Source organism: Silurus meridionalis, chromosome 2 (assembly GCF_014805685.1).
Source record: "Silurus meridionalis isolate SWU-2019-XX chromosome 2, ASM1480568v1, whole genome shotgun sequence".
Lineage (NCBI taxonomy): Eukaryota > Metazoa > Chordata > Actinopteri > Siluriformes > Siluridae > Silurus > Silurus meridionalis.
Window position 1 is genome coordinate 29,775,808 of NC_060885.1, and position 27,077 is coordinate 29,802,884.

At 37.0% G+C, this 27,077-nt stretch overlaps 1 protein-coding gene and 1 long non-coding RNA gene across 4 annotated transcripts in view; one reads left to right on the forward strand and one right to left on the reverse strand.

Moving 5' to 3' along the window:
- gfra1a (gdnf family receptor alpha 1a) overlaps positions 1-27,077 on the forward strand; it is an 83,949-nt gene that overhangs the window by 36,765 nt on the left and 20,107 nt on the right. The window lies entirely within an intron of this gene.
- Positions 1-27,077, reverse strand: part of LOC124375932 — a 92,906-nt gene that overhangs the window by 26,540 nt on the left and 39,289 nt on the right. The window contains exon 3 of one of the 2 annotated variants that reach the window (XR_006923745.1): positions 17,450-17,629. The exons of the other annotated variant lie outside the window; for it this stretch is intronic. This is a non-coding gene — a long non-coding RNA (uncharacterized LOC124375932). Of the gene's footprint in view, positions 1-17,449; positions 17,630-27,077 lie in introns of those variants that run through there. 2 annotated transcript variants of the gene reach the window in all.

Consider the following 27,077-nt stretch of genomic DNA (forward strand, 5'->3'; position numbering starts at 1 on the left):
CCAAACACCACCGCTGTGCCAGTAATTTATTTAACTAGTGTTTTATTTGCTGATTTAACAAACCACATGCATTAATCCCACACACACACACACACACACACAAATGGGATAACACAAGATAAAACTCTAAATGTAAAATATCTTACTTAACAAAATGGCACATACTATCCAATCAATTCAGATAAACACTTTATGAGCAAAAGTAATGGCACACTTGACTTTTCCAGCCATATGTGGTTCTTCCCACAAAGTTGGAGGCAGTTGTAAAGAACGTCTTTAAATGCGGTATTATGAGATTATCCCCTTCCAACCCGACAAAGCCCCTGTGCACAAAGCAAGCTCCATGAAGATATGTTTTACATAGCTTTACATGAGTTCTAACCTCAACCCTACTGAATGTGCAAGCTGACTGCACCCCAGGCCTCCTCACCTCACCTACATTAGTACCTGACTTTACTAACACCCTTGTCTCTAAATAAGCACAAACCTTCAGGAACACACTCCAAAATAGAAGAACCTCTAGTAGAACCTCTTCCTAGATAAGTGGAGGATATTCTAACAACAAATAGGGACTAATTTTATGTCAAGTCTATTTATTTCGATTCAGTTCAATTTGTACTGCATTTATATCAATACACATTGTCCCAAAGACGATACATTTTAGCATCGTAAATAATCCTACAAGTTTATCTCTAATAAGAGAGCTGGTGGCGAAGAAAAAATGCCCCAACAAAAATGTTATGACATGAACCAAATTTGAAAAGGAGCCCATCCTCATCTGGGTGACCCCAAATGTCTGTTCATTATAGTTCCATCATTGTTGAGGTTACCAGCTGTTCACTGATGGACACTTGAATGCAAAAGTCTCCATGGTAACTGTAACCACAGGCCATTGTAGCAACCTGTTTATATCAATTACAATCCAAATGCATCATCTTCTCCATGCAGTGTATGTTCTCAAGTCTCCTGAGTCTTCAGTTTGTTCTATTAAAATGTCACTGAAATGCCACTTATAAGCAGTCATGTACTTTAAGCTTGAATTGATAAAACAAGATCAGGTCATTGTTCTGAGCTTTGGGTTTTATGTCACCAAAATTAGCGTCACATCTCTGCACCCCTCTCTCTCTCTCTCTCTCTCTCTCTCTCTCTCCCTCTATCAATCTATCTGTCTGTTTCTTTCTTCTTTTCCTCATCTCTCTTTTCAGGTCTAATCAGTCTGCACTCATGTGAAACGCAAACAGATTACCTGATGCTTACGTCTCCCTCTCTGTCTCCGCTTACACTGAGTAATGGGAACACACCGTCTATCTGTTTCCATTTTTCCTCCATTAAGGCGAACGGCCGTGACTGTTCCTGATTTCTCAGAGGACAGATCAAACGAACTCGTCCACAGACCATATCAGTCCTTAATAGCCAAATGCGTGCTGGTTCCAAGAGTATTCCTGAAGTCTGCTCGATTTACGAGAGGCTTTCTCAGTGGCTAAACTTGAGGATTACGGCCTGTAGAACAGTTCAACCAAAAATGGGGCTCAAGTCTTAGATCTAATGAGCTAATTTGTGAATAGACAGCTGATGTAGTAGAAAATCTCCTCTCAATACAGTAAAACTGAAGCTATAATCATATAGTACTGATCCCCTAAAATTGTGTGCAGTTCTGATGATTCTTCTATGAAGAAAAAAAAAATCGACATCATTCTGACACAAAAAATGAACACACCAGTTTTAGTGTTTCAGAATTTCACATTGTCATACAAATATTGTTTCCAACTAATCAGGTAAAGAATAATAATAATAATGAATTCATTTTTTTTTTTTGCATTTTGTACCAGATGTATTAAAAATATCCCCAGTTGTGACATGATTTTCAAATACCCATATCTGAGTATACAATATTATATGCAGGTTGGTTACTTGACCGTTTGACATCAGAAGTGCTGTTAAAAGTTATTATTTCAGTGGATAATAATCCAGTGCTGTGTATAAATATTTCACAATATTTTACATGGTTTCATTTATTTTTTAATGCCCAGGTAAAATGTTGTTATAGTGGACCAGTAAAAGTGCTGTTTAATGAGTGATGTCCATTTTTAGTATAGTTTCTTTTCAAAAGTTATTTGTCTGAAATATGGACATTGATGGAATGGACATGAAAGTATCCGGACACCTGATTTCCACAAAGCTGAAGGCACACAATTGCATAGAATTTTTTTGGATGCAATAGCATTAGTTTTTTCCTGACCTGTTCAATTTTGAACTGTATACAAAACCAGCTCCATGAACATATGCTTCACATGCTTTGCAATGAGGTAATCATAACAGCAAATGGCGTCTTAATATGAAATGAGATGATCAAAAAGCACACAAAAACTTTGCACCAACATTCATCCATATAGTTGATTTTCCTGGAACAGCAATGTATTCCTGAGACTAAGCAACAGACTAATGCGAACATTAATATTTATTTGAACACAAAGACCTCTGGTTTAAGCACTAAGCCCCTTGTAACAATACAAAAAATTTTGAAATCTTGTACCCCAACATCAGTGAAAGGTCCAGGATAGGGATGAATTGGAATGGTGACTGTACCCCAGGCCTTCTCCCTATACAATCAACTTTACTAACACGCTTGTGGCTGAATGGGATTTTCCCAGAACTCTTCTGGAGCTTATTATAATAGAAAATGGGGACTAAATGTGGAATGGGATTGTAAATATAATATCAGTAAGACGCCAGTGATGTGCTAAAAAACAGCTTGCAGCATTTAGTTTTTTAAAGTTTGAACAGGCCAATTTGATTTATGAAAGTCGTAAAAGCTGGCAAGTCTAAGTAAAGGTGGGAATCATCATTTCCACCCTCAGACACAAGAATGTCTGCCATCTGGATATCATCCCTCTATCTCTCTCTCTAAGGTCATTCAATCTTAATGAGTCAGGCAGAGTCATGCCATTTGACCTCCTATCCTGCTAAACCTGTAGACAGGCCTGGGAATGCACCCTCCAGGATTCGCTTTCTTCAAACACGCCGCGCTACGCCGAAGTCACGGACACCGACTGATGGGCTTTTACACGCTCTGTCCACTCCATCAACACGCTCCATATTTCAAACAGAACAAAATCTGTAATGTATATAAAACCACCTGCTAGAGTTCACACATTTACATCTGCACAGCGTCAAACAGACTTCCGTTAGCGCGCTTTTCTTCATCTAATAAAAAGGTACATGTGCGTTGTCGCTCTAAAACCCGGCTGATCTGATTTCAACTTGGAGAAATCCGTTTTGCTAAATGGCATTCAGGTGCACTGCAGTCAGTCATGTCTAAAGCAGGAAATCATCCGCTTCAATGCAGAGAAGATTTCTGCAATGCTTTCAATTCAGAAGCTGGTCGGTGCTGATATTTACCCAAGAATGATTACGCTGTTAGAGCAAAAATTATGTGTTTGAATGTTTAATAGAAAAATAACTTCACAAGACACGGAAGTGTTCAAGCGTCCACTGAAATATCCCTGAATATCATTTTTCAAAGAATAACATCACGTCCGGAAGAGTTTTATCGCTTGTATAATACAACGATTTGCTAACAATTGCCATTTTGCTTTATTTATTAAATTATGATGTCATATTTTAGATCGGTTTATAGTTACATTTCAGGAAGTGGAATAAGTTACTTACTGCTCTCACTTTTTATTATTATAATCGTTACTCATTAGAGACTCCTTCCAAAAATGCTAAATAAACATGTTCTCACAGAAAGTGTTACCATATAAAAAACTAATCATATTATTTTACTTCTTTTTTTTTTATTTATGTCCATTTTTGACTACCCATAGTAGCTTCCTAAATGTAGAGTTAGTTCAGTATGCTAAAAAGTTTTCTCAGCATCTTCTAATGCCTTCTACAGTCTAATTACAAAGATCGTTACACTGTATTTCCTTGTGGGTACAACATGTATGCAGACTGTACCTCATTATTATATATAACATATCTGTTTTACTCACTGGATAATCGTACCCTCTGACACAACTTAGTGTAGTAGAATAAAAAGTGGTGCCCTAGTGGTTAATAACTGAATTGCGGTATTGACAACTAAGGTTTTCCTTTTACATCTGTTTCCTTCCATGGTATTTCAGTACCATGTCACGTCGCTTGAAAAGTCAAGTCAAGTCAAGTTTATTTCTATAGCGCTTTTCACAACAGACATTGTCTCAAAGCAGCTTTACAGAATTTTAAGAGTTAAGGTGAATGGTGTGCATTTATCCCTGATGAGCAGCCATGGCGACTGTGGCAAGGAAAAACTCCTTTTAGATGTTAAGAGGAAGAAACCTTAAAAGAAAACCAGACTCAAATCCTCATTTGGGTGACATCAAGAGTGTGATCATAAATCTTTAAACAATACAGAACACTGGAGAGTGAGAACTAACATGAGCACTGGAATGTAAGATTATGAGTAATGTTCTTTCTACAGTCTTATACAGTCATTATGGTTATAAAACCAAGAGCTACTGAGCAACTCATAAAATAGCTCAACATTTGCGATCGTCACGGATCCAACACTAGCTTCTCCATGCCAGAGTCTTTAAACACTCAAGGAGGTCCAGTGTCCAAACTCCACATAAAGTGGGATCCAATTGGCACTGGTACGTCTCTAGATGGTTCGGGATGTTTGCGGGGTCGGCACCTACTTCTTTAAAGGTCCACAATCTTCATAAGGTGGGACGTGACTGGGGCTGGTGCAACCTCAGGATGCCTCGGGATGGGTAGAAAGAGAAGCAGTGGAGAGGAATTAGCGTAGCTGCTATTCATGATACTAACAGGACAAGTTGATAATGTGCATTTGATCAGATGTAGTGGAGCACAAGGTTATGAAAAGTCATTTGTGTTGCATTTAATTGGCTAGTGATTAGATGTAGGTCATACCAGCAAACACACTGTGAAAGAGTCATCCTTAATTTCTGAACCTGTCGGAAAATCAACCGTCTGGGCCCAAATATCATAAATAAACAACCCTTATCCAGAGTCACTTTATACAAGTGATACCCTGCAATGGCAGCTTAGCAGTGGGGTGATTTGAACTGATGACTTTCTGATCAAAAGTCCAACATCTACCACTTCCCTTGCACGATGTGCACCAGCGATAAAAGAAAAACATTTTGAACATGGTGTTACGAAGAACTTTTTCAACGCTTCAAAACAAATCAAAGAAATCTCCAAAGTTATTGTTCTTCTTCTCCTGGATAACTGCAGAGACATCTTTCAGGCTGTCCAGTCAGTCTCAGCTCTCTGCCAGACGTTTCGTATGACGTGGATGACTGAAAGCCTTCATCGTTTGTATTTGATGTGAAACGAAAGCTGTAGAAAGTTAAAGCTGTTGTGCAGGAGGACAGAATTTTTCAGAGAACCTCCGACAAAGAGCCGCCCTCGCTCTTTACTTCACGCGGTTTGTTTAGTTCTTTTTATTATTTTATTTCTGCTCTTGTCTGCCACAGATTTATGCCTTCTGTTCTCTGTGAAACCTCACAGAACCAGTTAACAGAATTCTGTATTTTAAAGTAAAAGGATTCCCTGTCAAACTACAACGTGAATCTTTATCTGAGTTCATCTGCTATATAATCATAAAGCATGGATATATTTATATCTGTACACACCCGAATAAGTCACGTACTAAAGTGCTTGAGTCAGAGATGTGTTTTTAGTCAATCATTGGCAAAAAACTTAAATGCTAGTACATAGTATGTAAAGTTATTTAAATACTATAATGCTAAGGTAAATGAAATAATGAAGAATAATGTTCATAAATAAAAAATAAATAAATACAAAAAACTATTTTTAATGCAATTAATTACAGATGGTCCGATGGCTCGACTTTTCGATCTCACGATGACGATAGCGATACGACAAAAAATTTACACCTGTATCCATTTTCACAGATACATGTTATTTCTTAATTTTATAAATTTATTAATGACCTCAAACAGATAGAGAGGTGAGACAGCAGCAGCTAGTGAAGGGAAACGTTTTGTTTACCCCTGAAAATGTATGACTCCCCCCCTGTTATATTACAGGTATTAGACAACAAAATCAACCATAAAGCTCATGACTGAGCAGTGAATAAGAACACACACACAGACACCCTGACCCTGTAACCCTGTTACTAAAGCACTATTCATTTAATCTCTGAACACACACACAACCTCCTCACCCACCTCACACTTCTTAGTCTGTGAATCAGAACAACAAGCATTAGCCTTCACCGAACTAATCAAACCGCTCTAATCGCACAAGCTGATGTGACTAATAAGCGATTTGGAAATGTTAATCACTATACTAAAAGAGTTTTAAAGGACAAGCTTTCACTAGTGATCAGTGACAAAAAAAGAACCACCATTAGATACTTATGCACTAATGGTTTTTAAAATAAAAATAAACAAGATCATGCAGGTGAATGGTGAAAACGAATTATAACAAATAAAACGGGAAAACATAATTGTAACCTTAAAAAAAAAAAAAGAATTAGTATATCATACGTTTCCTTTGCTGCGGCCCGGGTTCGATTCCCGGTCAGGGAACCGATCCCAGCCATTAGGGTTGCACAAGTCAGTGCACTCTTAGTGCTGGTCCCAAGCCTGGATAAATGGGGGGGGTTGCTGTGGTGACCCCTAATGGGAGAAGCCGAAAGAAAGATACGTTTCCTTTGATATAGGACAAAAGAAACACTATTTAGTGTAATATTGGTGGAAATGTATGCTATACAGTATATTAAGATTTGGTGAAACATCTTTGTAAATCCTCTCAAATATGTTTTGTCAATAAAAAGCAAGAAAATGTTGTACGGAAAAATTTTTACATTTTCTTTTTATTTAATGTCATTTTCAGAATGACGTGAGTTATGAGTTGGAACGACGGATGCTTTTTTTTCCTTTCAGACATCAGGAAACATGGGTCGACATTTAAGGGAAATGGGCCGGTCCTTCTTTCTCTGGGCGGAGCTTATTTCTGTATCCGAAAAAATCTAAAAAGTTTGATTTGAATAAATTATATACAACAAAGTCAGAGCGATATAGCTGATCATGCAAGTTTTTCATTTATGATTGAAACACAATTATTAAAGGTCTTGAAGTACAGCGACGAATTCCAATCCGCACCTTTGCGTTGCCCTTAAAAACAAAACACAAAAAAACAACAATGTATTGCTGTGAGAATGGTCGTCGACCTTTTTCAGCTCTCTGACAAATACTAATCCTCAAACATGAGAGGCTTGTATTCCATAAGCCATGAAATACACAAGTATTGATCTGTTTATGAGTTCGTTCCTCACTCTTGGCTAGACTTTATGCCTTCATTCAATCTCCCACTGAGGAAAAGTTCTGATGCAAGAATAAAGGTATTCACATCAAGAACCAACAAATACATCATATCCAGGTTGGTCCAAGCCCTTTGCTGTGTTTCCCAGCTCTAAGTAGATGCTAGTCTTTAAATTTACATTACAGGGTCTGACCACTTAGCTCTAAGCACAAATCAAAGGCCCTGGCACAGCTTTTTTTTTTTTTTTTTTTAAATGCCCCTGAGGCTGGCACTTAGTGCTGTATCCGCATCTACAAACCTAAGCTTAAAGCTCCTCCTGGATCTTTAATGTCTGTGTTTGCTCTTCCTGTACGCAGGACCGCTTGGGAATCACACCAGAGACTTGGAGCTTTTTCGGGTTTGACAGCAGCAGGGCATGTGCGAGTTACTCGAGTGGCTTTAGATCTATATGTGGTAATATACGGTGTGTTCAAGAAGCCTATAGCTTCGGAAATATGATGTTCATACTTCTTTTCTTTCTCCTTGCAATTATTTGCATTTTAATTAATTTCCTATTCTCTCTCTCTCTCTCTCTCTCTCTCTCTCTCTCTCTCTCTCTCTCTCTCGCTCTACACAAGCTGCCAGCATTTCCCCAGCCATTCTATTTTTATAATTTGTTTTCAGTCCTATTCTATTGTATTTCTTTTAAAATGACTGCACTAACACTCTTTTTTCCATACAAATCTGTTTCACTTCTCGAAAAGAAGTGCCTCTGTGTTGCTTTTACATCCAGGGCTAAGACCTTGTCATTTATTTATTTGCTTGTTTTTTTAACGATCCCCGCTTCGTTATTTAGCGCGTGATTGCGATGGCAAAACAAATCTAATAGCGAGCGATACCAAAGCGATGCAAATTAAAATTTGGAAAGACTGTATAAATAAATAGTTCGGCATTTGGAGTAAATAATAGGCTGAATGTAGTTCATCAACCAGAGATTTTAGTTTGTGCTTGTTTTTTGTAACATGCAATCAATGCCTTATCTCCAAACCTCTATGTTAAAACACACAAATGAGTAAAAATATAGAGTCTTATCTATACTAATCTTATCTGCGTGTGCTTTTACAGGAATTAATCAAAAACAATGAAAGAACACACTGAAGATCTTCCCATGGCAAAACCCACCCGAAAAAAACATCAGGTTGAACCTTTCGTAAATGGTGAATAACCGTGCAAAATCAACCAATATTCATATTTTTTCGAAAAGCACAAACAAGGGCACATTTTAAATAAAACTATACAAGTCAGTCAGTGTAGAAACTGTAGAAATGATCATCCATTGAAACAAGCACATTCACATGGAGCTACGATTTTCCGATTTTCTATTATAATTAAGTGTTTATTACTTTTATTAAATATCTCATGAATGCATTTAATGAAGGTTTCACCATTATCAGTCTCACACTGAATGAACATGCAAACATGGATAATAATAACATATTTATCTAATTATATTGTTGGTAAAAAAAAAAGGATGTTACTAGAGACAAACTGGGATATTGCTAGTTCACGAGTCAGCAAAGAGAAAAACCTGTGGACCGATTTTCTGATTTTTCAGCACTGCTTTGAATTTGCTGACACTTCATTCAAATCCACTACAGTCCGTTTATGGTCCGTTTTATTCCTCTAGAATCTCTGCGGGCCATTTTCATTCCGTCTCTTCCCTCTATTCATGCAGTGACCTTGAATTAACACCTACGCCCTTAGAGGCCTGGGACTACTTTAGCAGGAGGATACGGTGCTCAAAAGGCAAAAAAGTCCTATTTTTTTAATCTGAATCTGTTATCAATGGAGTTGAATCTTTTTTTTTTTTTTTTTTAAGACACTATATGGGCAAAAGTTTGTGGACACCTGAGGATTTTTTTGTGATAACATCCTGTTCCACATTTAATCCCTATTTGCTGTTATACTCAAGATCTTCCACTATTATTAGAGATTATTAGAGAGAAATTAGAGATTAATTAATTATTAAATTGCTTTAATAATAATTATTATTTTTATAATCATAATTATTTATTTTTTTTATTCATTCATTCATTCACAAAATAAATAGAGATAAATAAATACGTAGTGTTGGAGCAAACAATTAGACGATTAATTGAACTGTATTCTTTTTGCAAAAATTTATATTATTATAAATAGTGTATATTTGTTTACAAAAATCTGTAGGTGATATACCCCTTCAGAGAAACACTCAAATCATGATTATTAGCAAAAACACATTGTTCATTTCATATGAAAATACAGTTTTTTGATTGATTTCATTGTTATAAATAATGAATCTTTGTACATGAACCTTGTGTGCATTTGAGTTCGCTGCTCATAAGTGATTACATAAAAACGCATGCTCGGTCTTTCTGAACGTTCCATCACATCTCGTCCTTGTTCGGCTAACTCGGTTAGCTTTGACTATCTCGGTAACGATTTCTCCGCCGGCATGGTGCTTTCCATCCGATCATTATTTTCCAGTTGGCTGAGTCGTACCCGTCATTTTGAATCGGATAGATTCTTTCCTCCTGGTTTGCTGCGAGCTATTGATTTTCTCATCTGGTCAACATGAATGTATGAATGAGCGATCTATTCATTTCGGATTTTGATGTTACAGCCTCATCGTGATAGATAGCTCTCCACTCGTGTCTCTCTCTCTCCGTCTGCTGTATGAGTGATGGTCATTGTCAGACAGATGGGCAGACTGTGGTTTATAGACTTGTATTATAAAGCAACGATGCATCCTGGGTAACCTTCGGTGTAATGGCCATTAATAAGCGTTCTATATGACCACAGTAAAACCCACAACAGTTCCAATGAGGCCTGACAAACCCACTTTGACACTGCGATGCTGAGCGTTTTTGTCGAGACATTTCTTTTCTACAATTTGTGTTTCAGACTATACAGTACTTGTGGGTTATATGATGAAAATATAACTTGTAGGAACATTTAATGCAGGAAGCTGACTGGTTACATTACGTTTTGCATCTAGCAAAAATGAGGTGACTCTGAAGAACGTTTGCTACATTGGTTTAGGATTACAGTTGCCATGAACAGTTCTTTCATTCACGTGTCCATTAGTGGTCAGTTGATAACCTCAACAGTAATGGAACTATAATGAGACAATATGTAACATAATGAGACATTTATAAATAGAAATGCTATTAGCATTTAGTGTCCTCCAGATGTGGACAGTTTCCCTGGAGTCCTTTCAAGGTTTTTTTCTCAAACCATCTCAGGAGTTTTTCTGCTATATATCAAAATAATATTTTTATAAAAAAAATGAATAAATAAATATAAAAGAGGCGAAATTAAAACCTTTAATGCACCATGCATTCATTCATGACATCCTTTTCATTTGTTTTACTGATGCACCCAATCTCAAATCATGCAAAATTAAAAAAAATGCCATAATGCACACATCCAGCAACTAATATATACTGTATAATTAATTAATATATATATACTGATTGATTGATTGTAATCTATTTCACTCGGTAAAGCTGTTTTGGGACAATGTCTATTGTTAAAAGTGCTATACAAATTAAATTAAATTGAATTAAATTGAATTGAACTGACAGTTTTATCCACTTTTAATCACATGATGTCATACATTCTTTGAAAAGCTTGTTTCCTGAAATGTATGCATAACTTTGCCAAATTAAACTGCATTGTATTCTTTTTAGAACTGTTTTTCTTTATATCGGTTTGGTCATTTTTATATTCAAACGCAAAAATCTCTGTCTCCAGATGAGCAGCATTCAGGGATTTTTAGGAGTATTATGGTATGTAATGTAAATGTAAATATTCACAAAAATGAAAAGATTATTTTAAAATACATTTTTCTTTTCATTTTCTTTTATAGTAACAATTACAAATATTAAGCTCAAAACTGCGATCTATGGAATACAAACAGTATTACTCCTGAATAACTTTATTTAATATTCAACGTAACAATACGGTAAAACACAAGGCTGGCATTTTTGTGATTGTAATGTATTAGTAACAATGTTTTTGTAATTACTGGGAATTCTGTGATTTATCCAAACACAGGAACTTCTGATTACACCCTTTTTATTTTTACATTTTGTGATTAATTAAATGGCCCTAATAACATCTTAGAACCTTCTCTGACAAGCTGATATTATAATATTCATTATTCCATTATATTTTATTACAATCTAAAAGAAATAGTCCGTTTAAAATGTATAAAATGAAGGACCTGAACTATTCTACTTGAGGAAAATCGGGTGTCACTGCTTTCATTTTATAATTTGCTTCTTAGAACAGACTGATCGTGGGGCCCTGAAACAAATTCTGCTCCATGAAACATTCACACAATATGATTAAACCCACACACACACACACACACACACACACACACACACACACACACACTGGTGCTTCCAAATAATTACAGGGGAAGTAATCGGGCAGAAAATGGCTCTGGAACTCCCTTGAGGTCATTAAGTAATCTCATTAGGGGGTAATGACCTTGCTGGCTGTCCCTTTACCCCTTAGAGAAGAGGACAGGATGTCATGGAGGTCCTATTTTGCACCCAGGCTTTCTGTATTGTCATTGGTTCACGGTTCACAATTGGTCGTGTTATACAGGTTAAGCTCATCCTGATTTGCATAAGTTTGTGTGCTTTTTCATGGGTTTCCCATGTATCCCATGTTCCTGTGAGATTCTCAGTAGGCTGAAATCCCCAGAACGAGCGGTTGATATTGTTCATATTATTTATGTGGAATTATCATTGATAAACTATTTAAAATTTGGAATTGATGGCAAAAATATCCTTTGTTTTTTCTTTCTTCCTTTTCATAGCTTTTTTTTCTGTCTGAAGTATATTTTAAGGGTATTTCGTGCATTAAATATTTGTAATACAAAATAATTAACTAGGAGACATTCCTGTTGAGGTCATTGGGAGTTGAACTTTTATATAAACTTTCTTCATTTTAGTGATAAAAATGTGGAAATATAGTGTGATATGCAACAGGAACTTTATAAAATGGCATTATTAGATGGCCAATGTTGAAACAAGGTTTATTTTCCTATAACGTCGTGTACAGAAGTCTGTAATTCCTCTATAGAGAGATTTCACATCATATTTGTATCTGTTAAGAGTTACATTGGGTGAAGATAAACCTTTTATTTAGCATTCGATGTTACGCAGTTTAAAGTGTTTTGTTTGGAGCGCTTCAGCTGTAGCAGTTGAACATTAGTAGGAGCAGCCTCATCTTCAGACAACCCCATCCCTCCAGATGTTTCTAGATAATAGTTTGCCTTTTGATATGAGCTATACACATCACAATGATTTCCTTCAATGCTTTCCTCATGCAGAGCGACTAGACAATCAAAACCACATGTGCGCGCACACACATGTACACACGCACCAGTGTTGCAACACATTACAACACATTTTGAGACAATATCCTGCTAAACCTATGATGATTGTTCATTCTAATGTAACATATACTATACGGAGAAAAGTATTGGGACACCTAACTTTTTTTAACCATATGTGGTTCTTCTGCAAAGTGTACAAAGTTGGAGACACACAATTGTACAGGACGTGAACATTCGAATGTGAAATTTTCCCTTCACTCGAACTAATAAACCCAGACATGTTCCAGCATTACAATGCTCCTGTGCACTAAGCCACGAAGATATGCTTCACATGGGTTGGAGTAGAAGATCTTGTGTGGCCTGCTATAAAGCGCTGACTTTAACCCTATTGAACACATCTTAGAAGAATGTGAATGCTGACTGCACCTAGGCCTCCTCACCTACATCAGTACCTGACTTTACTAACACCCTTGTGCTGTATATTATTTGCGATAGTGTGAAACTACAAAAAAACGGGGCCAAGAAAGCACTAAAGAGTTTAATCAGGTTCTCCTATTGAATGTACCTTACCAGCTAATATGTAGTCATTTATTCAATCAAATTAGGTTTGTCAAAAAATTGGCTCTGGGCCTTTACATGTGCTTTTATAAAGTAGAACAAGTAGAAGTAGATAGTAGAAAGTTAGTTCCACTGTATTGTGTATTTTAGAAAAACTTTTAGCTGGAAATTGGTTATTCAGTATGAATGATTATAAATCAGTAAAACACTGCAATCAAAAAAACCAATTAAAAAAAAAATCGGAAAATGTTCAATATACAGATCTGGTGGCAAAACTTTGTATTGTATTTTGCTATGCTTTTTTTTTAATCACTATATAGCTACATTAATCGAACAGCTAGGATTTGCATACTGAAGAATCAATTCTGAATTCAAAAAGTTTGCTATTACTTGATTATGATTTTGTTGTAATTACATAAAAGTAGAAAAGTTAGTAGCAAAATAGTAGTAAAAAGATTATGTTTGGGTCAAATGACTAATATCCCTAGGGGAAATAAGGTAAAATGAATATTTGGGTATTTGGAGTTGGATTTGGAGACATTTCTATTGAAAATCTCACTGGGATATGGCTTTGCCATTGGAAATGGGAAATTTGGTCAGTAGTAGTGAATGAAAAATGTAAAAAAAATAATAATAAATTGTTTCCTGGACAACTTGTACTTCATTGTTTTATTTTCCTTGACCTCAAGCATCCTCTTCTTCCCTTCATTTTCATCCCCAGCCATTACGCACGTTTATTCCCAATGGACCATCTTTTCTATGTACAGTACGGCACACTCAGCTTTTCCTGATGGCCATGAATCTCTGTCCGCAGAGTTGCCCAGCTTTACCTGCCAGGAATCGAGGAGCAATAGTCATCCATCTTTGGTGCTTTGGAAGTGAAATCTTTAAAAAAAATTGGTAGAGTCCACAGAGAACTGGGTCATATGCACTTTTTAAGCTTTGAAGACACAACTTGGAAAATGAACATCATCAATCAAGGAGGAGAGTTCACGGCACTTTGTGAGTGCAGCTCAGCACTGCCATGGCCAATTAGAAAAAAAGGGACACCGCCGCTCTCCAAAAACAATCTAACGACGATGTCACCAGGGAATAACCCCATACCTCACAGCTTTAAGTCTAATCACATCGCTAAGAAGGCCGTTCCAAATGCTTAGCGTCTGCTCACCAGGATTGTGAGGAATAAAACGATATGGTGTGCTGTTAAAAAAAAAAAAAATCAATGGCAGAGTGGCGTTATATTGAAAAAAAAATAAATAAATAAATAAAATCCTAAAGTTACAGGACATAAACCTATTTGTGGAAGTTTTCACTTACAGGAGTAACCATGATAAAGATATGTGCAATAGAGAAACACTGTAGTTTACATAAGGAAACTCTGTAGTATTCCCATATGAATGTAGTATAAAATGTCAAACCTTCACCATGTGAAGGGGTTTCCAAGCCACCTCATATCTTATAGCGCATTTTGAACCTTATATCCATATTATCTTCTAATCTTTGAGCGTTTGTACAATGGCATGTTCGATTTTCCGCTTGTTCGATTGTCTCACTTTATTATGTTTCATGTGGACTCGATGCTTTCCTGTTAAGGATACAGTCACCCTGTATGTGCACGCAGTGTAGTAGTATATCTTCTCAAGCAACAATAATAGTAAATACATCCTGAATAAACATGTCAAAACTGTGTCCAAAGCACCATCGTTATCTTGCACTGCCTCAATCCTCCTGGGCATGGAATTCACCAGAGCTGCACAGGTTGTTGCTGGGTTCCTCTTCCACTTTATAATGAAATCAGGAAGCTGCTAAATGTTAGACACATGGCGCCTCTCCACCTTCCGCTTGAGGATGCCCCACAGGTGCTCATTAGGGTTGTCATCTCGGCGGTGTGTTTGGGGTCGTTATTATGTTGGAAAACTACCATTCAGCCCAGCTTATGAAGAGAGGACATAATGTTCTTCAGAATCTCACTATAAATGTTGGAATCCATGTTTCTCTCAATGAACCGCAGCTCCCCAGTACCAGCAGCACTCATACATTTCCCAGACCATAATGCTACCACCACCATGCTTAACTGTAGGCAAGACACAGTTTTCCTGGTCCTCACCAGGGTGTCGCCACACATGCTGGACACCATCAGAGCCATCTTAGTCTCATCAGACCACAGGAACAAGGCTCCAGTACTACATAAACTTGGACAGGTCGTCTTCAGCAAAGTGTTTGCAGGCTTTCTTGTGAGCCAGATTTAGAATAGGTTTCCTTCTGGGATGACGGCCATGCAAACCGACTTGTTGCAGTGTGCGGCGTATGGTCTGAGCACTGACAAGCAGACCTTCTGCTCCTGCAACCTCTAAAGCCTCTAATGCTGGCAGCACTCGTGTCTGTTTTTTGAAGTCAGCTTCTGCACCTGACGCACAGAACAAGCACTCAACTTCTTCGATGGACCCTTGCGGAATCCGTCTTGGAAAACCTCTGTATGACCCCGGCCACTGTACTGTAACTCAGTTTTATAGTGTTAACGATCTTCTAATAGCCTAGGCCATCTTTGTGGGGAGCAACATTTCTAATTCTCAAATTCTCAGAGAGTCTTTGCAAATAGGTGCCATGCTGAACATTCAGTAGTCAGTATGAGAGATTTGTACTCGAAGCACCATATTGTAACTGCTCTAATACAAGATACACAAATTTGTATGATCCTGTCAAGCAGACCAAAACCTAAACATGATGAATAGGACGTGTGGCTTTGCACGGTTACACGACATACAGCTGTTATCACTTAGGGTGCACTCACTTTTGTTGGCAACGTGTTTGACAATAATGTCTGTATGTTAAGTTTTTTTCAGAAGATAGTAAATCTATACTGCTATACAAGCTGCACAGTGACTACTTAAAAATATATCCAAGTTAAAAAAAAAAATATTTTGGGGTTTGTTTTTATACAAGTATAAAAAGAGGTGTACTCACTTTCGTGAGAACTATATATACAGTATATATTACTCTCAGTACTCAAAAAGACAGCTTGCTTTGAATTCTTTGGAATATTAAATAAAAATAAAAAAAATAAATAAGTGAATAAGTCATTTCTCTCAAAGTCTTTGTACGAGGGCGAGTTTGATTGACGTGGCTCGGTGTGTGTCCTCGCTCAGCTTTGACTCGACCTCTAGTGCTGACGCACTGACAGGTGGCCAGAGTGATGATTGGGTGATTGATGTGTGTGTGTGTGTGTGTGTGTGTGTGTGTGTGTGTGTGTGTGTGCTAAAAATGAAGATAGCAAATGAGATCTAGTTGTATGACTCTTTAAACATACCATTTACTTTCCTTTTCTGTAATTTCTAATTGGCAGCCCGTGCGACACAAAAGAATGAAAGGCAGGACACTTGTTAATAGTGACAGTGACATTAAACTTATTTTAATGTTATTTTATTTAGTTGATTTGATGTTACTTCCATTTTCTATTGTTATTATTATGATTTCTTAACTCTTTGGCTTGCACCAGAAAAGCACACTGGAAGGTCTGTTTATTGTATTTGATCAATCGATCAGATCCTGTGCTGTTGTCTTTGGATGTTGTTAATGCTGAAGATTAGTGAAGGCATGGGAACGATAAGAAACTGGTCAATAGTAATCAGTGTACTTTTAGACTGTGCTGTTTTTGTCACTCTTATCAGTAGCCACAGAAAGGTCAGAGAAGATCAAAAGGCAATGTACGGTGTTTTATAGATATACATCATATTTTATACGTTTTATGTGGGCGAATGTAACGTATCAGTCGTGTTAAAGCCACTCCTTAAGGCGGGATAAAAGAAAAAGTACGAAAAAAACGACGATTATATTTAACAGTAATGTGTGTCAGTTAAGGAGGCAGTTTAAAGCAGCCAGAGGGAATAAGCATGTGTAATATATTACTAGTTAAATCTGGTTTCTGTACCTGGTCTTGTTTTGATCAAGTTGCTGGAGAGAAACAGAGCTCTAGATGTTACAACTCTGTTCTTTACATGTGATCGCCCACAACATGCACCACATTATTCAATGTTTAAACGCAAACAGAAATTAGTGGGGGTTTTTCACAAGCTGGCATCGTTTCATGATCCGTTTAAGTTACGTTCGATAATTTTATTTTAATTTCATTTATATTTTTTGTTCAATTGTATTACGAAGCCTCCATTGGTTTTTTTTGATTGAATATTAAAAGCAGAAACAAAAAAAATAACATTTTTCTATTTGTTTAATGACACACCATGATCAATGTCCTAAAGTGCACATTTACAATCTATTATTTAATCCTAACCTGGAAATAAAAGGGGATAACAGTAGTGCTGTGAAGAAATGTCCACTCTGAAGCCGTTTGCAGAACATGGCAGGGTGGGGAGGTGCAGGGCAGGTCAGCTCAGGGTTGTTCTGCAAAGAGTTTGTGAAGATTTTGTGCATGATTTTATATCACTCTCTTGTTGCTTTTGAAAAGCACATAGTGTTCCATTTGAACTTCTCAAAGTGAAGCCAGAATGTTGGATGAAGCTACTGATAGATTATGTACTGATGGTTGATCAGTTCTTTTACATCCAGTTTGTTCAGGAGTCCCACAAACCCAAAAAACTCACAGTCAAACAATAGGATGGCAAGACTCTCTGAATGAGGTGTATTTTAAATACCATATGCTGATTTTCCAAATAAAAAAATGGAAAAATGAATGAACGCAGCATACACACACCTTTAGTGCATCTAAAGTGTACCAAAAAAAGTCAGTTTGCTAAATAGATACCTAACCTAACCCTAACCCTAGATGGGATCGACTGAATCTGAATAATGTTTGACAATTTTAAGAACTGATTAACTAAAAGCAGGTCATGGTAGGACATTCACACCCTGGTCTGCTCTATAAGTAATTAAAACACACTGTGTGATCCAACATGGCTAATGATTCCCTTACACTGCATTTATGTAATTTAATGGTGGTGTTGGTGCTGCACGAGTGACACTAGTACACAATAAATCTCTATAACGTGTTTTGGAGTCTGTACACACTCACTTACACACGTACTCACACACACACACACACACACACACACACACACACACACACACACACAAAGCACACATTATGCACGGCTGAACTAAGCGATGAGTTGGGACACACAGCCTCATCAATCTGTATATGGAATGCTGCCCTAGGATATGTGTGTGTGTGTGTGTGTGTGTGTGTGACATTATTAAAGGCCTACTGCAGCCGTTTCCTCACACAGCGCTCCCAGAGGAGGCTTCTCTTACACACACTATGTGAGCATTTGAGCAGGAAACATCCCCTTCAAGAGTTCAGCAGCGTAATGTAATATGTGAACAGGACCGCACACACACACACACACACACACACACACACACACACACACACACACACACACAAGTTGCCATGTAATTCTATCACTACAAAGAATTGTGTGTAGCTACAGAACGCTATGGGGCTGAACAGTGAATCTAATACTAAGTCAATACATTGTCTGAAGCGCCGTGGCTTTTATTTGTAACTAATTAACGAACTAATCAACTAATTAACTGACTAAATAACTAACAAACAATACATTAATTAATAGAATCACTTTCTTCACAGGGATTATTGCCAGCTTTTTAATCTTTTGAGATTTCATGTGTTTTCAATGCATGTTACAAAGAGAGAGGGATAGACAAATGAAACTAACCACATAACCAGACACACACACACACACACACACACACACACACACACACACACACACACACACACACGGGGCACCCAGTGCCATGTACACTTGTTTATAGGGAACAATAAGGAAGATGTAAGTTTTATTATCAGTTGAGAGAGTGCATAAGAGAAAATGAGAGTACAAGGAAGTGTCCAGTGGCAAATAAGAACAACGCGCACACACAAACGAAAAAAAACAACAACAAATTATTGGAAACAATAAGGATGAGGCAAGTTTTATGTAAAAAACAAACTAAAAAGGTGGGAGAAATAGAGATAGTAGAGGGAATATATAGGGTTGAGGTCAGTGCTCTGTAGCAGGAGATCTTCTACTCCTAACCCATGCTAAACATATGTTTATTGAAGACAACGTGGACATTTGTGTGCCTTCAGCTTTGCGATAACAGTTTGGGAAAGAATCACATATGACTAGAAAAGTCAGGTGTCAAAATACTTTTGTCCATATAATATATGTCCATATAATTTATATATATATATATATATATATATATATATATATATATATATATATATATATATATATATATATAGCTTGCTTTCTGTCCTCACGTTGAAAAAAAATAAAAATGACAGTTCACTTTATTCACAGCACATTTCCTTGTCAGTTTCACATATGTTTGTTTTATACACACTCCATATGCGATGTAAATGCTCACTTACAGTTACGTTTACCAGCTGCGACGCAAAACTCTTTATTGACCTACACTGCTCTTGAAATCGCTCGGCATCAAAAACAAATCGATAAACACAAAATAATTTGAGATTCCACGGCAGGTTCATTGTGCAGGACTTCGTTTCAGATGCATGAGCAGTTACATTAAACACACCACTGCACTGCTGAATTCTCAGCTCTGATTTCTCAGACGTTGCTGATTCGTTGTCCATATCAGCAGCAGTGGCAGTAGATCCAGGTTTATACTTATGCACTAATTCTAAAGTAACATCAACGAAATATGACTATAAGGTTTCACTATACAAACAATTATGGAAGGTGCCGTATCTTTATTAAATTTGAGGTTAAATATAAACAGGATGAACGTCGATGTGTTTAGATGTTTAGGTGTTCACAATGTGTACAGCAATGATTTCAATATTTCGGCATATGACTTTACCACTGAATCCGCTATATATGATATATGACGAGTTTATATAGAAGCCTCTGCTCAAAAATTGACCAACAATCTAAAAAAAAGTTCAGTAGTGAATATTGATGGTTTATTGACCTTTTTTATACATGAACTGTATGTCCTTTTTTAACAGCTCTCAATTTATTATAAATGACGATCGAATTTAGAATTGTTGTTTCGAAACTGTTTTGGTCACAATATCCCTACAGGTGACAGTCCTCATTATTTAGTGTTCATAGCATAGACAAATTGGTGGCTTTGTTCAGTCTAAACTGGATAGAACTTAACCAATTATTGATCCAATCCATGACCCTGAATTATGAATATGTGGTGCTAAGGGAAGAGCTGCATTCACATTAAGGATGTATTGCATATAGACAAATGTCACCTGTGGATATGATATTGCTGTTATAAAATAATAATCAACTTGCTGATGGAAATAGAAACACAGCTTCACATACAGTCTCAAGACAGCATGAGAAGTCAGAGATTATTTATCAGTAACAGTAACAAGTGTTTCATTTTTTACTTAACATAGATATCATGAGACTATAATGTAAATGGGGTATCATTTCCTTTTCTTAAAAGCTCAATGTAAAGACAAATATTTTCCCGTAAATAACGATATTCTGAATGTTTTGTTTTACAGACATGTTACATAAATTGTAACAGCAATGGAAACCCACAGCCCACTTTAGCCCTATAAAACAGAAAAAATACTCGAGCTCCTTTCACCGCTGTAAGTGCAAAACAAGCTTTTATTTCCACCCTCTGCCATCATTTCTGCCCCATTACATCCCAGTTTTCCAAACACCCTCATCAATTCAGCAACACACACATGGACACACACACAGCCATGTTTACTCTGCATGGGACGTAATCAAAGCTGTTAAAGTCAATCAACAGCGCACGCACACACACACACACACACACACACACACACACACACACACACACACACATACAAACACATACTTTTCTCCCTCATCTCCTCATCCCTCTTTCATTTCATAGACGTTTTCTTCAGGAAACCACCGGCTAATTATTAGCACAGAGCATCAGCAGGGCGGTAGTACAGCAAGTCTGTTTACACAGTAATTAGTCTCTGGGGCTAATCTGAATCTGACCCCTTTTACCTCAATGTGATGACACAGAGCAAGGAATGGATTTACCTGTGTGTGTGTGTGTGTGTGTGTGTGTGTGTGTGTGTATACTTTATACCAGCATGGATATTCCTGTTTTGTTGCTAACTTTACTGTACTCCTAAGTACAGTAGGTAATTTAGTCAATGCTTCTTATGCTAGCTGTAGCCATATCCTCAATTTCAAAAAGGGAAAACTTGTGGTTTTATTTATTTATATTTTTTGCAGGTTCAGAGGGTGATATTTTCAGTCAAACCACGTCAGATATTCATATGTTTATAGGGACATTTGGTCACATACACACTCAGAGCAGACTCTTAAAATGTCTGGTATAGCATTTGCTGTCTATCAGCATCCTGGCAAGTCAGCTAATTTGCTGTTTAGTAGCACACACACACACACACACACACACACACACACACACACACGTGTATTAGATTCTTATAATGACTGCACCTCAATCAAACCCTTGACCCTAATACTATCTAACATAACAGGGTGGAATAAAGCTGCCGTTCGCTTTTCATTTCACTCTGCGTTTTCTCATTACCCCTCAGGTTAATCTTTTTTCTTCATTGAGATTTGATCCCAGAATCACAACAGTAACATCTCCATCAAACTGGATGACAAGGACAGATAAAAGGTTTTATGGCTAACACGGTCCGTCTTTCATTCCGTGCATTAGTGTAACGCTAGCCCTGCCTTGCAATATAATCCGTGCAGTGTTATTTCGGTTCTGCGCAACGGGAGACAAGGTCATTATTCAGACACATTCTCACTATAATTGAAAATTAGAGATGGAGGAGGGAGGAAACAGGTGACGCTAATCGATTTGAGGCTGTGTCAGAAACTGGAGCTGCTGCGCAGGGGTTCTGATTGCAGCGATGTGAGCAGATGGCCTCGTCCGTTCGTCTGTTTGTGTCATACATGCCATCCTCCGTCAATAGGTAGGCCGCTTACTGTGTGTGTGTATGTATATATACATACAGCAGTGAAGATCTTAATTAGATTTATGAATTAGTATAAAAAAAGATGTATTTTAAATGCAAAGTAAGCAAAAATTGTTAATACAATTAACTGTATTAGAGTTAGGATAGTTTTACTTTTGATTTTTAAATCTTACAAATGTTTTAAGTTCTATGCATATTTTTTGTGTTTTTGGTGTTTCAAAACCCAGTTTTAGCATGTCTGGTTCCACCCTCCACTCGCTCGTCCAGGCACCCTCTGCCACACACACACACACACACACACACACACACACACACACACACACACACACACACACAAAATTATTAACACAAATTCACTTTAACAGCAATAATTTTATTAACGCGCGATTAGTGCAGCGGACACTTCTGTTTGACCAGTTTGAATCACTAAACATTTGTTTTACTGAGTCGCCATGTCTCAAATCAGGCACCAAAATCCGCCATAATGCAAACATCCGGCAATTAAAACCGTCCGTTTGGAAACAAGTTCCGTTTGGTCCCCTGGTGATTTACGTAAATTAATTAATAATTAATAATTACTTTAAAACATTTACTTAAAAACACATTTTGTCTTCATGCTCTAGGTTGAGTTTGGTTTTGCTAATAATAAACATACATTTGCATAAAGCATCCATATTTGGCCACGCCCATGTTGATTACAGTATTAAACGCTTGAAAAGTATTAATTTAAGGTACATTTAGAAGGTATAGAAATGTGCGATTAATCACACGTTAATCACAAGTTAACTCACGACAATCGTGAGATAAATGTTTTTGACACTTTATAGTTTATATATTACAGTCATGTAATTGCTGTTTTTGCAAAATGATGTACTGTAATTTGTTAAATTATTAATTATTTATTATTATTAATACTACCCCATACTGATCACCAATGGCTAGGCAATTTCTCGACTTATGATATTTTCAAGTTACGATGATATCGTAATACAGGACTACCTGTATTTTAAAATGATTATTACTATTTGTTTATTTATATATAGTTAAATCACTCATGATAAATACGTGTTGGTCATCTGTTCCTGCTGTTCAACACTCATTACATTTCCTACATGAAATACATAGAAATCTCTTACTAGCTAGCTTATGTGCAGTACATAGTGTATAGACGCTTAGTTTGTTCCCATAACACACGTTCAGACATTTGCTCTAGACACACACTAGGCATTAAGATGTAAGAAAAAGTTTAGTGAATAAAATTTGAAGAAGTTTTTATAACCTTTGCCAATGCAAGAGTGGTCTGTAGGTGGATCTGTGTGTTACCAGCACAATTTCCACTCTTGAGACACACAACCACTCCCTGAAATGTTTTCTTCAGTCAATGTACGCATGATACGGGGGTTAGAGACAGAGCCATCTGTTTACGCTCAAACACACACACACACAAATAGTGAAACACAAGCCCACACAGGATTTAGGTATGACTCTCACACTTTGTGAAAAGGTAGACAGCTGCGTATACAGTGCGATGCACACATACACACATTTGTGCACATATCACTCAGGTAACACACACACGCACACAAACACACACACCTCTCTTGCATACCTGCACACTTGATGCCCTCAGCATATGTTCAGTCTGTTAGGTGTAGGTGTGGGAATGTTTGCCACTTTGCTAGGAATTTGCAAGGCTTTTTCTACATTGCAGTTGTGTGTGTGTGTGTGTGTGTGTGTGTGTGTGTGTGTGTGTATTTGGGAGTGTATCGTTTTACTGTCCAGCAGAAGCATCAGAAGGGATGTGGTCGTTTGCTCTTACAGCAGCTAATCAAATGTGCAAAAGGTCAAGATGTAAAATGAATGCAATTGACTGAGAAGAATAATAGGGTTTCAATAATGTTTGTGTTAATTAACATATAAGATGAAACACTTATACTACATTTAAGATGTAAAAAATGCATATTTGCTGTTCTACTGTTACCTCCATAAGAAATGTATGTGCATGTATCAAAACTTCCTATTTCCATTTGTGGGAATTTATTCTGAAAATGTTTTAATGCATTAAAATAGTGACGGAAACAGCAATTCTTTGCAATATATGCAATATATAACTATATGTATATAATATTATTCTTACATAACAGAATGTTCCAGAATTGTACATACAGTAATCCACCCTAAAAATGCTATTTTATGTATACAGTACTGTACTGTATTTACATTTTACTTCATTTTATAAATAATAATTATATTTGTATTAATCAATTCCATTATTTCTACATACATTTCAAACAAACTAGTTATGTGGCAAATGCAATAAACCTGGGGTGCGGGATTCGGACCTAGAAGAACAAAGAAGTGCACAAAGAAGATGAAGATATGCATTATATTGGTTGGAGTGGAAGATATTAAGTGGCTTGCTGTAGAGCTCAGACCTCAACCCTATTGAACATCTTTGGGATGAATGTCAAGTCAAGTCAAGTTTATTTCTATAGCGCTTTTCACAACAGACATTGTCTCAAAGCAGCTTTACAGAATTTAACAGCTAAGGTGAATGATGTGTATTTATCCCTGATGAGCAGCCGTGGCAACTGTGGCAAGGAAAAAACTCCCTTAGATGTTATGAGGAAGAAACCTTGAGAGGTACCAGACCTAAAAGGGGAGTTTATCCTCATTTGGGTGACATCAAGAGTGTTATTATAAAAATGCTGACTGCACCTCAGGACTCCTCACCTCACCTATATCACTACCTGACTTTACTAACGCCCTTGTGGCTGAATGAGCACAATTCTCCACATACACCATATAGTGTAGTGTATAGACATATTTGTCCAAGTGCATCTGAAGGTCTATGCATTCTCATCAGTGTCAGGCTTTAATTTGACCAGATTCACAACATTGAAGAAGTCATGTTGCTCTGAAAGTTTTTTGCAAAAGTTTATTAGGTAGAGGTTAGCAAACTTCCATGAATGGCTTAGAATGATATCCATTCACTTCAGTATTATCCATTTCTTGGTAAATTACATTTTGTATTTTACTAATTTGCTATCCATTTTCATACAATATTCAATCCAAACATTTGCTGAGCAATTGAATATAAAATGTCTCAGGACTAAGATTTGCACGCACTACTTAGGAGATGATGTTTCTGCTGGGTGAAGCCTCAAATCCCTGCAAATAAAACAGTTAAAGTTATTAATCCCTTAGTTTGCAACAATAGAAAAAACAACATTAAGCTCTGTTTAATAACGGAACCAAACAATAGCTACATTTAAATGCAGACTAATACAGTAATCCATGACTAATCCAACTGATCCGTCTATCGGAATAAATAAAATATTCATGTTCACGCCTTAATCGGAACCTAGTGGACTTAATGAAGCCTATTTGAATAAATGTTCAATTTATGAATAATCTGCATGTAAAACTTTAAATCAGATTGTTTACCACTGGAACTGTCGCATATTTTTTTTTACAATTGCTGCACATTGCATAAGGTATAGTCTGCTATTGCATCACGCACTCTAAATTGAGAGATTAATTCAAATAAATAAATAAACAAAGAGGATTTAATAAAAATGCAACTTAATTTGTTGGAATGAGACCAAAACTTCGGCAAACCGTTTTCACCAAAATGTCAGAAATCGCTTCTATAATATACACAATTTACACTCTATTGACAAAAGTATTGGGACACCTGAATTTTCCAGCCATATGTGGAGGCCTATTGTACAGGATGTCTTTGGATGCAGTAGCATTAAAATATAATCTTCACTTGAACTAGGAGACCCAAACTGTTCAAGCATAACAGTGTACCTGTGCGTAAAGCACATGGGTTGGAGTGGAAGATCTTGAGTGACCTGCTATAGAGCAGAGCATATTGTTGATCTTCACCCTATTGAACTGGATGAATGTCAACACTTAATGCACCCCCAGCCATCCTTACACTACATCAGTACCTGACTTTACTAACACCCTTCTGGCTGAATGAAATCTCACAAATCTCCACAGGCACACTCCAGAATTTGGTGGAACATCTTCCCAGAAGAGTGGAGGTTACTATAACAGCAAATAGGGAATAAATGTTGACTGGAATGTTTAAAAAGTACATGCTAATCCTATGGTCAGGTGTCCAAATGTTGTTGCCCACTTATTATTAGATCTTATTATAGACTCTAAAATATCATGATTAGGATGGCTTGTGTTTAAAGGGATTTAAGGGGATTTGAGACCACAAAAGTTGAAAACACTAAATGATAGTGGGGATTTTATTGTAAATAATTGTATGGTTTTGTTGAATGAACGTTATGATGTAAAACAAAACTGTATTTGGTTTCGGTTTAATGAGAGGTGTCCATCATCTTTAATCCCAATGTACATCTGGGATTAAGTGTGTTATATAAAATAAACAAAGGAATGACAAGGAATCTTTACAATTAGTCAAAGGAATGTGCACAAGTTCAATCATACCACTAGTACTTGCTCTTAACATCTGGCTTCATGAAGAATGAAAGGATTTTGGGTGTCATACGGTTTATAATGACAGATCTTGAACCAGCTAGAACCAGTTCTGTCATCCGTTAATTGGGCCTGAAACAACTATACAAACAAGCACATCTTTTCTTGCCAGCTGTGATGCTGAAAATGCACATGGCCCATCGACCAGCTCTTTTAGACACTCTATCTAGTGCTTATTGGCCCTGAAGTGGCACAGAAAACATACACACACATTCACTCATACACATGCTTCTGCAGCACACACACACACATTTCCACTCTCCAGCAATCCTGCTCTCTCCACTTTTTTAATTGGCCCTTATTAAAAGCCAAACTGCTGCTGTTGCGCCACTTTTCTGAAAAGTCTCCAGGAATGGTAATTAATGGCGGCATCTG